Source organism: Vanessa tameamea, chromosome 25 (genome assembly GCF_037043105.1).
Source record: "Vanessa tameamea isolate UH-Manoa-2023 chromosome 25, ilVanTame1 primary haplotype, whole genome shotgun sequence".
Classification (NCBI taxonomy): domain Eukaryota; kingdom Metazoa; phylum Arthropoda; class Insecta; order Lepidoptera; family Nymphalidae; genus Vanessa; species Vanessa tameamea.
The window spans coordinates 4,552,274-4,567,308 of record NC_087333.1 but is presented as its reverse complement, the minus strand read 5'-3'; the positions used below and the strand labels follow the sequence as shown (position 1 = coordinate 4,567,308).

General features: G+C 34.8%; 1 protein-coding gene across 2 annotated transcripts in view; it reads left to right on the top strand.

Moving 5' to 3' along the window:
- LOC113403137 (uncharacterized protein) overlaps window positions 1-15,035 on the top strand; it is a 39,520-nt gene that overhangs the window by 14,755 nt on the left and 9,730 nt on the right. The window lies entirely within an intron of this gene.

Here is a 15,035-nt window from a genome sequence, read left to right as displayed (position 1 = left end):
GGAAGTTTCGTAAAAAAGTTTTCCATACTATATTCAAACTCTGTCAAAGTCTCAAAACTAGAATAATTGTCATTTGACATTCAATTGTCAATTCGTCTCATTTGACGTCATTAGATACTGGATCTATTTATTTATCAATCGAAATAAAAGCTATCGAATACATTATACAAATTCAATATTTTTTATGCAACAATGTATTTAAAGTAGCTCTTGAGTCAATGTCATTGTTTATCTTTAAGATATTCGAGACGAAAAACCTTTCCCTGAACATAAATATATGCAAACACATATCTAATATCTATGGTAAAGTAATTTCGATGAAAATTTGATGTATTAAAACTTCAAATAGAAAATGAATTACTAGCTGCGCATTGCGGCTTCTCCCGCCTTGAACATCTAATTTTGCTTTCGACTGGACTTACAAATATTGAACTGAAATCGGTTATGTTCATAGGTTATGTACATGGTATAAAATGAAGTCGCTCCAACGGGGAGTAGTAGTTGTTCTGTACGCTTAGATCTTTTAAATAATGCAACGGATTTTAATGCAGTTTTCATTGATAAACAGTGATTCAAGTGGAAGGTTTATATGTATAATACTTGTATATTATAGTTGAGAAAACTGAGAATATTAACTTTCCTAGCCGGTGGAAAAAAAGGTTTTTTTTTTGTTTTTGAATCTGAAATTTGTGTAAATACCCTTATTCTACCCGTGTGAAGCCGTTAATAATATTTAGAATCTTATGTTATATACTAAATTATCCCAGTGTTGAAACTACGGAAATAAACATACAATTTTCATTTTAATGTAATTTGTAAATAGATACAGGCGTAAAGGTATTACTTAATGGTAGTGGTGTTCTCTATTAGTTTAGGATTTCTAGAATTCCTTCAATATATTCAGATTACACCTGCGTAAACACAAACGTTTGGTCGTTCCTCTACATAACATTAAGATATGTAAGACATTGATAATAAATAAAAGGTAATTACAGAGTCTCTTGTCGGTTCATTTAGTTGAATTTACATTCCGTACCAAGTGGAATTATTTTTTGACCATGTAAAATCAGGCTTGTTAGAGTATAGGAACTTATTTTAATATATCGTTAAGGCGTTTAACATAGGTTCTTTGAATCGTTGCGTTTTAGTTCGAAGGTTGAGCCGTGTAACTATAGAAACAAGGGCAATAACATCGAAGATCCTACAGCTAGATGTCCGGCTGTGTTCGACAAACTGCACGTTACTCGTAAATCAAAAACGATCGGTTACCGATGTTGGAAATTGTTAATTGTAGGAACAGAGCCTGTATGGTAAATACATATTTGTATAGAAGCGGCTACTTGCGGTTTCAGTTTCTGCTCTGCTCCCGCTAGTCGTTTTCAATAAATGGGCTATCTAACGAAATAATATATTTTAAAATCGAACGAGTAGATCCCGAGATTAGCGCAATGTGGCTTTACAATGTTAGTCTAGATAACAGCGCCATATCTATGGTAAGTAACTAAACACAACATGAGGTGGCACATAATATGAACATCTGTTCTATACTAAATTATATTGTTCCATCTCTCGTAGCATTATAGTATATAGACTATAATCTTTCTCAACGAATGGGCTATCTACCGGAAAATATATTAAATATCTAAATATATCTGGTTAGCGCATATTCAAACAAACTCTATCGCTATTTTATGTTAGTGTCTATTGTGGGTAAACATGAATATAAATAAATAAATAAAAAAATATTGGACAACATCAAATACATTACTCTGTTCCCAAAAATCGATCAAAAGTGATATGGAAATTAAAAGTACCGACGGTACCACAAACACCCAGACCCAAGACAACATAGAAAACTAATATATTTTTTTCTACATCGACTCGGCCGGGAATCGAACCCGGGACCTCGGAGTGGCGTACCCATGAAAACCGGTGTACACACAGTAGTGTGTACACGGGTTACGACCACAGAGGTCGCCCTATCCTATCTGTTTTGGTTACTGATATAAACTGGTTCGCTTTAAAACTTATAATTCAAATTACGCAAACATTTAGCTGTAAAATATATAAATCTCAAATTATAATCCGTTTATATATGAACCAAGTCTATACCTACCTAGTTTTTTGTTTTTAATATCTTATGAAAAAGTTAAAATAGCAACTTTTTTTTTTGTATTCATTTGACGCAAGTACCTACGTCATGAAGTCCAAATCTATTTCGGTAACGCTAAATTTATGATATAGTTTGGCAAATGATGCAATTATGCTCCGGTGTTTATGTGGATTGATGAGCGAAAAATTGTCGTTTTTCTGTGGGAAATTTACAATAACCAGGGCGACTATTCAATTGTGGTCTTGTAGTCGTTACCTTTGTGTAAACCTGCTCTGGGTAGGTACAGCCCACTCATTGTCTATTCTACCACTAAACAGTACTATTTAATACTATTGTGTTCCAGTAGGGAGTCAAATATTGTCACAAGGGATATAGCATCTTAGCTCCCAAGGTTGCTGGCGCATTGGCGATGTAAGGAATACTTAATATTTCTTAGATCCAATGTCTATGACTACATTGTCTATGGTGGAGACCATCAGGTGGCCCGTCTACCTTAATACATATATTAAAAACAAAAAATATGCAGTTACGCTCCCGTGGGTTACCACTTCAACTTTATATATGTATTACAGTTGATCTGTTTTAAACCTATTTCAAAGGTTGATGACCTCGTTCAACTAGGCTTTTACGAAACACTTTTGTATCGTCATTTTACAAGTCTGGCATGTCAATGTAAATATAAAACTATCATCTGTTCGGAATGCTTATTGTATGAACAGTGTGACGTCATAAGCGTGTGTCATACCCTTTGTCACCCTCAAGGCGCAATTTCTTTTATTTGTTCATGATAAAGGTAGGCGGACGAGCAAATGGGCCATCTTATGGTAAGCGGTCACCACCGCCCAAGGACAGTGGCGCTGTAGGAATATTAATCGTTCCTTAAATCGCTAATTCGCCACCAACCTTGGGTACTACGATGTTATGTCCCTTGTGCCTGTAGTTACACTAGTTCACTCGCCCTTCAAGTCGGAATACAACAGAGTCTGAGTTTGGCAGTTGAATGATGAGTGGGTGGGACCTACCCAGACGGGCTATCACAAAGTAAAACTGATCTGGTTTAGATATTATACTATTGATTTTATTTACTTGTAAGTAGTATCTTGCTTAACCAGACCATTGTTATATTATGTTATGTTATGAATTATCTCTAAATATAGAACGTATTGGTTTTTTAATTTTTATTTACTGTGATTTTTTTAAATATTTACTTGCGATAACGAACAAAACACAAAAAAAAGTATATTACTTAATTAATAAGGCTTACTGCGCTGTCTTACTTAAATGGTACCACTCTGTAATAATAATAATATTCGTCCAAAGATAATTATGATGACAGATTTAAGTCATGGGGGCAAATTCCAAAGGAGACTAACCCGGTACGAAATATTTATTACACTGCAAAAGTGTATACACTGGTGTTCTATCTATTCTACTAACCCCAATATCTGATGGTACAACAATCCGGTACGATCGGAAAGAGTTCAGACGCAGTACCAGGCTCTACGTTTTTTTCGAGGGCGGCTTCTAAGAAAATTTACTCAAATTACTTTTTATTCGTTTGAACAGGAGATCGTAAGGTAGCCACTATACAGAAAATAATAATTTTTTTTTTGTTTTAGAAACTTAAACGTTGCACGTAGAATCGTTGCATTGAAACCTTGAATCTTTTCCGCTGTCGCGCTCAAATAAGTTTTACCTTAAAAAAAACAGCTACCTTTGTAATTAAAATGCAACTTCGTTTATCAGCTGTACAAACATATATAAAAGAAAAACATTTGTTTAACGTTTATGTGTTTTTACTGATAAAATGTATGACTCGTACTCCAATATTGCATTTTGTAAATTTACAAATAATCTTCAACTATATAGTACTCGCTAAGGAGCGTTTAGTTTAAATGTTATAACAATACAGTCTTATGTTTAGAAGATTATATATAAATTTTCTGTACGTCTATGTGTGACTTAACTCCTAAACGATTGGAACGATATCGATGTTTTTTTTTATTGTTTGTATTTGAGTGAGTTGATAGAAAGTTTAAATTGCGAAGTAATTTAATTAATAGAAACTCTTATTTCATCCAGAAGAAGTCGGGACGGTCGGCTAGCTAATTATATATATAGCTAGCTCTTTCTATCATCAGTAATTTCACATTAAAAATTATTACAAAAATTTTTGTAACTATTTCACACATAAACAGTGTTTATTTGTAAGGATCGTTTTTTATATTGAAGTTTCTCATGAAATGACAACATTTACGTCCATATATAAAGGATAATGTATCAAGTGATGTTTAATGAAGGTCTCGACGGTTATTCTTCGACTCGTTAGATTTCTAGTAGTTCTTGATTTAATAAAAGTAAAAAAAGGCATATATTTTCGTGATCCTAAGAGATCCGTTATAGACGGTAAAAAATAATGTAGTTATAGGTTAGGTTAGGACCTTGTTACATCACGGTAGCATGCGCAAGCGATCCCGTGGCGCCCGCCGAAAGACGGAGAGGGTACCGCTGGTTTTTTAGCGGGTAAACCCGGCGTACCTGGGCGCACTCGGCGTCCAGGGCTCCGGGGAGTCCCACACCCCCCCCACCTTCCATCACGTGGGGAAGCGCGTAACGCGTTTTTCCAGCGAAAAAAAAGGACCTTGTTACATCACGTATTCTTTGGTCTACTAGCTTTATGGCTGAAAATGATGTTTTAAACTCGGGTCGATAAAGAAAAAAATATTAGACGACGAAGATCTCAGTAGCAGCCCCGAGTATAATAACATAGTAGCTAAAATATATAGAGAAAGTGTATAGGGGTCAAGATGGTGCCGTCACGGTATGCTCTTACCCCCAAGACAAGCCGATAGATTTTTCACATTATAATAATAATCAACAAATCCATAAAAAAATATTTTTTCTATTTTAAATCTTAGTCTGTTCTATATATTACTAATATTATAAATGCGAGGCTTGGATGGATGAGTGTTTGTTACTCAATCGCGCCAGGAAGGCTGAAGGGAATGTGACGGCTGAATTGAATGAAATTTTCAAGCTTCGCACACGTCGTAGAGATTGGTCGCGAGGTATTCTACCGTGGGGTCCAAACTGGCTTCATTACAATCATCATCCTCATCCTCCTGCCCTTATTCCAATTTTATTTGGGGTCGGCGCAGCATGTCTTCCATACTTCTCTGTCTGGCGTCATCTCACAACGTTGTTTCCAGCCATATCGTCTTTCACACAATCCGGCCTCATTACACATCAAATACGGTTCAGTGGCATGGCCGCGAAAGAGTAACAGACGGACAGACTTACTTTGGAACTATAATATTAGTATATATGTTACTGTAAAAGCTCGAACTAAGGTAAATCTTAAGATTTTCCAGTAAAACCTAAGATTTACCAACATGAGTTGGTAAATGTAAGTATTTATTATAAAGGGACCACTTTTTCGGACTTTTACCATTCCAACCTAACTTAACCTAACATGTAAATCCTAAGATTTACCAAGTGAATGATGGTAAAAGTTCGAATCCCAAAGTTTTATGGACATTTACCATTCATAATAATATAATATTAGTATTTATATATAGAAATATGTATTTGGCTAAAGAGTAACCACCTCAGCATTATGTTGAAGTATGTACATTGTATATGTATGTTGTATTAGCAAATACAAAATTATAAATTAAATGGTACAATTAACATATTCGTTTATAATTAACTTTCGCAATTGATTGCAAACCGCTTAAGTTAATGAGATACAGATAATACCTGATAATATTTACTCGAATACGGCGAACTTCATTTCAACAGCCTATCTTTGTATGTTCAACTGTTCCAGCATATCATCTAAAGTGCCTATCATAATTTGACGTGACCATTCTTTTATTTTAGGCGATGTGACGTCACGATGAGTTTATACGGAATACGTCTTGATAAATATTCTAATACGGAACTATAAGTACACTACTGCACTACACACGGCACTAAAGGAGAAAACATTAGCGGTTGTGTGATTGGTGTCACGTTCCTCAAGTGAAGGATGTAGACGATGACGTCACTGTCGTAATTTTCTTTAATCGCATTATCATGGAATTTGGTCTGAGGCGAAACACATCACATTCAAACTGAATTTTCACTTGATTCGAAGGGTTTAGTAAAGTAAAAAATAACGGCTCGTTAATATCTTAAAAGTAAGGAACTTAAAGTGATTTTTGGAAGTTATGCTGCACTTGGGATTTATGCTTGTAGTGGATACGTCTGTAACAGAAATGAAGCGAAAAAATGCCGTTTTTTGGTAACGGCAGAAATCGGCATATGAAGCCTTATGTGACGTTCCTTCCAGGCGACCTTTCCTCTCTTTCAAACTCAAACTCAAATTCCTTTATTCAATATAGAAGCATTACACCTACTTATTGAGAGTCAAATCAAACATTACCACCGGTTCGGAAAATTAAACACCCTGACCCGAGAAGAACCGGCGAAAGAAACTCAGTGTCTCTTTTTATTTCGTGTGACATTATTTAAACATATTTGTTGTTATTTTTATTCACACGGGATTTTTAATTTCTTCTCATTTAATTATACTCAAGAGTTGTTAATTTACTTATCTTAGTTCCCAAGGTTGGTGGCGCATAGGTGATGTAAGGAATGGTTAATATTTCTTACAGCGCCTTTGTCTATGGGCGGTCGTGACCACTTACCATCAGGTGGCCCATATGCTCGTCCGCCAACCAATGCCATAAAAAATAAATAATATATAATGTTATTTAATATATATAGCTGAAGCAATGTCATCGTCACTGGCTATCTTAGACACATTTCCTTCTATTTTGAGTGAAGTATTCTTTGATCTTCGAGTAAGAGATGAATCAAATGGTAATGAACACATGGTAATTCATTGATAATTTGTAATTAGGCCTTAAACTTTTAGGTCAAACGACATAAAAATCTCTCTCAGATTGGGTTGTCTGGAAGAGATGCCTAATTAGCCATAAGTCCGCCCGTTGTTTTTTTTGTTTAATCCTAAGATATCTGTATTTTTGTTTGTGGTGTACAATAAAGTATATTAACATTTAACATTAATATAATATTTTAAATCTCATACATTTAATTAACGTCATTGACGCTGTAGTGCCAGTACCGTTTGAAGATATATAATTTACCTTATCATTTACATACGTCAGGTACATCGATATTTATTATCGGTAGTTTTCGGTAGAATCTATGTTCCGAACCGGTAGTTTAACCTTACATTCAGTTAATTTATATTAAATAGCGATTTAAAAGCGCTTGTAAGTGCTTACTATATAAAGTATATTTTGATTATGATCGTTGCTTCAGTTCTATTATAAGCCATTCAAATCCAAAAGTGGTTTTTAATCTATTCATCAACAAAGTCAATGAACTTTAAATAACGTGTTGCAGTAAGTAGCACTGGTTCTGCTCGTTGAAATGAGCACAGAACATCCGAATGTCCTTGTTCAGTGTAATCACTCGGCTTACATGTTAGCGCATATAATGCAAGCGCAAATCTCTCGTTTACTTACATATGTAAAACTGCCTTTAATTCTAAGTTTAGATTAACGATTTAAAAATAAATATCAGGTTTACAATCAAAGGCTGTAAATCTATTTAATGTATGTTGCAACAGAGTTGGACTGTTTTGTTGATAAAGTGGCTAATTTAACCCTTGGTCAGTAAAAATGTTATTGGATTATTCTGTCGATAAATTCTCAGGGGTAACTCGGGTTAGCGCGCTGTGTTGTGCTCAATAAAATCCCGCGCAGATTACTAGATTCCCTTAAGTATGACTGCGATGCCGACATTGGCCGGATAGACAACGCATGATTATACATTAACCTATGGACTACCAAAAACGTTTTGATATCATAATTCACATTAAATAACTCGTGTTTAATTAAAGGCGATAATAGCTTCATATACCTTCAATAACCCTGAAGTGCTACGGAGGACGTTTACGAAGGCCGTTTATGATTACCGTTCTAGTTACCTTAAACGTGAACCAACCTGACAAACTCTAGACAAGTATTCGTATAATACAAATCTAAATTTAAATCTAAAACAACAGGCTATCAGCTGTGTAAGTTGGTCAACCATTTTGTAAATGGTTGACCAACTCAGTAGCTCTAGAAACATGACATTTAGAAGAGAAATTCTTTATTGTCATGATCAGATCGGGTATGAAAGTTTATATGGAAGATCGTAATTTTTTTAAATTTTAATTTTGTTGCTTCTGTTTATGAGTAAAGTCGAAGGAATACAAATTACGTTTGTTTCTTCATAGTCTTTCTAATATTATCTGGTTGGAGTTCTTTCATCCTTTCTTAAGAGTAAATTGGTACTTGTTTTTAAATTCAATCTCCAAATATTTAGACTTCTGTCCCGATGTTTGAGCAAATTATTCCGAATGAAATGATATACTTATATGTACCTTTAAGTGCGAATTCGAAAGATTAATTATACGTTACGCGACACAATTAAGCACTATTTTTCGTGGACGTATACAAGGACATTATTGTAATTTTTGAATGCGTGTTTAGCGTGGATTAATACAAAAAAAATGGTTACTTACTAATTATAGTCAAACCTAATGGTAAGAGGTAACAATCACCCACATGAATTCTTTAGACTTACCTTTCACATCGGAATACAGCAGAGCGGGTGGTTTCTATCCGTCTGGATAGATATCTGCTCAACGATGTGCCATTCAGTTAATGAAAATGAATAAAATAATGAGTGTGGTCGTCGGATACACGGTTGGAACGAAGTTGCTTTTGCTATATATTATGTATTAAATAACATATTATATACAATGAAAGAAATTAAGAACGTTTGAGAATAAATATCTGTTAAAAAAATATTTTTTTATTAAAAAGGCGTGTGAATTAAAATTATACTAATATCTTACGTTAAATATTTTTTTTACAAATCCGTATATAACCGAAAGAGTCGGAGAGAAAGAAAAGTTTCTTCCTTACGCGACGATTTCTGCCAGTTCACTCGACTGTAAGTCGCGTTAAAGAACTTCGTTCCGATATATAAGTTAAGAATAGGTAGACCTTTTTATACTTTTTTTTTGTGTAAAATAAGGAATTGGTACATTGTTGACACAATAACAGTGTAGCATGTAACAGTTTAAATATATAAAACACAAATAGACCCCAAGGAACTTTATCCAACGAATTCGAAGTCCAAATCCAGCCGAAGTAAATACTTCGCTTGTCAGCGATGCAGATTGAAATCGTTGATTGAATATGAACTGTGAAATTGTCTTCAATTGAATGTAACATATAATTTTGACTGATCGTTATGATTGATTTAAAACTTTATTGGTGGTGCGGCTTTATGCAAGTCTGTCCGGATAGGTACCACCCACTCATCAGATATTCTCCCGCCAAATAGCTCTACTTTGCATTGTTGTATTTCGGTTTGAAGGGTGAGTGAGCCAGTGTAACTACAGGCACAAGGGACTTAACATCAACCTTCCAAAGTTTGCGGCGCATTGTATTGTATTGTGTATCGTAGGGAATGGTTAATATTTCGTGTCTATGGCCGGTGATGACCAATAAATATTAATCCATTTGCTCGTCCGACTACCTATAACATAAAAAACACGAAGAAAACAAATTGAATCTATTATAATGATCGATCGATCAATTTTTATCTTGTATCCTCTAAATTACGTGATGTCTCTTTGGTCTAATCAGTGGGCGCATCTCATGCGACCTGGAGATAGTGATGGGTGAAATTTATAATCTTTATAAAAAACAAATTGATTATAAATTCATGAAAACGGTAATTCCCAGCGTCTGTGAAACTTTTGTCGGCGGTTGATCTTGATTTGTGCTTGATAAAATTTATAAAAGTGCGTTTCCGAAAAATTTTCAGAAAAGTACTTAGGACGTGGGATTCTTCCCTGACTCTTAAAATTTTAAATCTCTCATATAAGTGCAATCTTTGGCATGAATCGGTAAATTGTTTAGAGTAGGTTGTTCTCAAGCTACAAAAAAGAAAACTAAATGTGAAAAATATTAATAACAACCAATATCAGCCTAATGAACCCATTAATCAGTCTCGGAATTTTAAATTCGAAAATTTTGGAGCTTAAAATTCGAATTTGGAGGTGAATTTAGATATTGCTTATATAAGAATTTTATAATACATATTCATCATTTATAATATTATCCGAGTGGCAACAATAATGTTTTCACTTTTTCCTTTTTAAGTATTGGATGAGTCCGCTTTCATACAGCCGGTGATAAATAATGAATGATCATAATTTATAGCTACATATAACTATTTTAGGTCTGTATTTATTATGACGACCTCCGTGGTCGAGTAGAGTATACAACGGTTTTCATGGGTATGCCACTCCGAGGTCCCGGGTTCGATTCCCGGCTGAGTCGATGTAGAAAAAGTTCATTAGTTTTCTATGTTGTCTTGGGTCTGGGTGTTTGTAGTACCGTCGTTACTTCTGATTTCCATAACACAAGTGGTTTAGCTACTTAAATTGGGATCAGAGTAATGTATGTGATGTTGTCCAATATTTATATGAAACTATCTGTATGATAGCAGTATTATGATAAATGTAAATTATGAAATAACCGTTTGTCTCTGTGTCTTGTCTTGATGAGACACATCTCACGGCACATCGAGTACCTGAGCACCTTGCATATTTAACAAAGTAGTGAAAGTTATTCGACTTTTATTCCATGTATAACTTCATTGAATAAATTACTAATAATAATTTAAGGAAGTGGAAGGAGTACAGCAAAATATTTTCGTTTTATTGTTCTTAATATTTTTTTATTCCTTCATAAAAAATCGAACCCAGTGGAATGTCTATAAACAAGCCCGAGTAGGTGGATTCCACAGGCTCATTGACATTCCTTAAAGGCCGGCAAAGCACCTGCAAACCCATAGGTATTGAAGATGTCCATTGGCGGTGGAAGTCACTTCCCGTCAGGTGAGCCTCTCGTTTAAAATGGTTAAAAAAAAATATATATATCCCGCTGAGTTTCTTTCGCCGGTTCTTCTCAGGTCCGAGGTGCTAAATTCCGAACCGGTGGTAGATTTTTGACAATCAATAAGCAAGTGTAAACACTTCTATATTGAATAAAGATTTTTGACTTTGACTTTGACTTTGCCTCCTATGCCATAAAAAAATACCGCCACTGAACGTTTTCCGTTCGATAATGTTAGTAAGAGGGAATAAAGAGGGCGTCTTTATTTGCACGGTCAATTTTTTTATTTATTGATGATATTTTAGTTTCTACACACGTATCTTCGTTGACGTGCCGTTGTCGTTTCTTCTATCTATAATTTGATTGATGTTATTTTAATGTGCCTGCATGGTTTTATCAGCATCTAAATCTGAAATTTTTGGATTGCCAAGTCTGCACTTTAATCTCTGCTGCACAGATAGCTGGTTACATATACCACCGTGACCAAAATTCGGCCAGGAATTCAATATTATTATTAACTAGCTGAAATTACGGCTTTACCCGAGTATAAGACTTTATAGAACATCCTTGATCTCCAATTTTAATCCCTCGAAGGCTGAATTAAAAAAGTATCTGCCTATGTCCATCCCGGGGACTCAAACTATTTCCATACCAAATTTTATCTAAATTGGTTCAGTGATTTGAGCGTGAAGAGTGAACAGACGATGTGACTTTCGCATTTATAATATTAGAGTTTGCGTACAGACATTGACACGATATTATACATAATATATAATATGTATCAAATATGATAACACAGTAAAATATATATGCTTAACTACCAGTAAGCAAGTAACATGTGTCTATCAGTTTTTATTGTTGTTCTTTATCGCTGACTATGGTGTTAACATATAATCCTTAAAGATAAATATGATATTTAGATATGTTAGTATCATTACCGAACAATGTTGATTCACTACATATAAATAATGATATACAGAAACTGATAATGATTTTGTTGTCCTTTTCTTGTCGCTTCGGTTCGAATCCCGATCGGGTCAATGAACGGTTTCTTTGCCAGCCAAGAGGAAGTCAGTGCCCGTGCCTCGGAAAGTTGGCAATGGTGGTCATGACTCGTGCTCCATCGGACTATGATGTTTTTTTTTTATATGATAGGTGTGCAAACGAGCAGGAGGCTCATCTGATGGAAAGTGACTACCACCGCCCATGAACATCTGCAACAAAGGAAGGAGTACGCCCTTTTCTTGAACGTTTCCAAGTCGTATCGGTTCGGAAAAACCGCAGGCGAAAGCTGGTTCCACAGAGCGGTTGTGCGAGGCAGAAAATGTCTTAAAAATCGCGCTGTTGTAGATTTAATATTAGTGAATATATAGTACCACATGCAAACTAAGATATGTTCGGGATAGTTGGCGTCCATTTTGAAAAATTAAGTGTCGTTAATTTTGCCCAAGCTTTTGATGTCACTAACACGAACATTTGTTATTAGACTAGTGAATCGACTCTGGGATGAGATGGTTGATTTCAATTCATAGATTCCGAAAATTTTAATTTATATGGTCTCGCAAGATTTCGCTGTCGGCCTTTCGTTTTTAAATGAGAGAGATTAAATGCTTATTAGTTAATCACGGATAGTTTTTTTATATGATAGTTTTTTATGGTGTCTCTTTGTACCAGCGTTGCAGAACTATCGATAGTTTGACTATAGATAGTTGACCTCGAAAACTATTCAGGATATCGATAGTACTATCGATAGTATCGCTAGCTCTCTGTAAGCAATACTATTGGTAGTAACGATACTATTGCTACTATCGATAGTAGTGACAATACTATTGTTTATTGTTTCATTTGGCAATCCAAAAGTGTTACAATATCTTACAAAATTTAACAATATAATGCAAAAATTATGACCAAAAAGGATTACACTATTATAACATGAATTCGAAAAGCAGTTACAATATGAAGATTTTATACTAGTTATTTATAAAAGTTAAACAATTTGTGATAGGTAAAGGTACTGTTCATAAACTGTATGTTTGTGAAATTGTGTGTGTGTATATATAGACTATCGATAGACTATCGATAGTCTATCGATAGTCTATCGATAGAGGACTATCGATATGCAACATTACTCTGTACCCATTATGATATTTAAATGCGGGCTTTTATGAAGGATCTCTGTTTTTTTGCCAGATTGCGTTAATCTGTATCGCGTGACTAACGATCATTACGTTTTAATGTCAATGCTAGAATGAATTCGTAACAGTGGAAGCCAATGAAAAATATAAAATAATCTTGACTGAAATACTCATTTGCTTATAATTCTATGAAACCGACACAAGCGACGATCCACGTAATCACAATTTAACCGATTTTATACACGATAAATATGTTGATGAGCTGAGAGGACCCAGTGGCTAGAATACGTAATACTTAAATGGATATACCGTGTTCAAACCCATGGAAGGTTTTCATTTGCTCAACTTGCACATCAGGTAAAATTTTGCTATGTATGTTTACTATCAACTCGTATTGGAGAAGCGTGGTGGGCTAAGCCTTAAACTATCTCCCTGAGTGGTGAGGAGTATCCCAGCCGTGGTACATTTATAGGTTTTAACTGAATACATTTATACCTTCTTGAAGGTAAACGAATTTTTATATAACGGATACACGTCTAGTTTTAATTTGTTCATTTATGACAATGTAGGTATTCATAAAGAATATAATATCTCAGTGACGACCTCCGTGGTCGAGCAGTGTGTACACCGGTTTTCATGGGTACGCCACTTCGAGGTCCCGGGTTCGATTCCCGGCCGAGTCGATGTAGTAAAATTTCATTAGTTTTCTATGTTGTCTTGGGTCTGGGTGTTTGGCGGTACCGTCGTTACTTCTGATTTTCCATAACACAAGTGCTTTAGCTACTTACATTGGGATCAGAGTAATGTATGTGATGTTGGCCAATATTTAATATTCATATAAACCATTGTTTACCTTACAAAGCCTTACCAGGCGCAACTAACCAATGACCAATGGTCACCAGATAGCCCATTTGCCCGTCCACCTCGCGAGCGCCCGAGGGTACAGTTCACCAACGTCCCCTGCACATAGCAATACGAAGTAATATATAATATTAAATATTAACCTCAGGTCGCACCTTGAAATGTCATCGTTATAAGATAAGCGATATTATATCTCACAGTTATGCATAATTTCATTATTAATAACACCTTATTGTGTTACATAAGCCGCCATTATCTTCAATATTAAACAGTTTATATAATGCCTCGACGTTGGTAAATATGTACTTTTAATATATGTTGATCACTGGTTACCGCCTGTGGCTACGTCCGAAAATGAGGATAGGGCCGTGTGACCGAGGAGATTGTCGAAAATGTCCCAAGACCAACACACATAGAACAAACATCATAATTATTATAAAATTTAATGTACATTTCTACAATAGGCTATTTGACAATGCGCAAAATAAAGTTTCAAATATTGTAATCAGTATTTATTATGAGTTTAAAAATGGTTATTTATCAACGAAAGTTGAAAATAATAATTAATTTATCCAAAAATCCATAAATAAAAATGCATTTTTTAAACGTTTGTCACATGACACAAAACGCTCCTGATTGGGCGGGTCTATGATGACGTCACTTACTTGTTAACCTCGTTTGCCTACTGTAAGTGGATTATATGTACCACAGATTACAATACAGGCAACTGACGTCACCGATCCCATTGCAGCGCCATATTGTCAAAGTAGCGTTTACGCGCGCTATATAAATATGAAATTTTTAATTTGATCAAATATGTACTAGAATTAAAAAAAAATCAACTTTCACTGGGTTCCTTAAGCTCTACTAAATAATATAAAATGTATTTTAAAAACCAGTCAAATAGCCTATTTAAAAGTACTATAACGAAATAACATCAAAGCACATTTG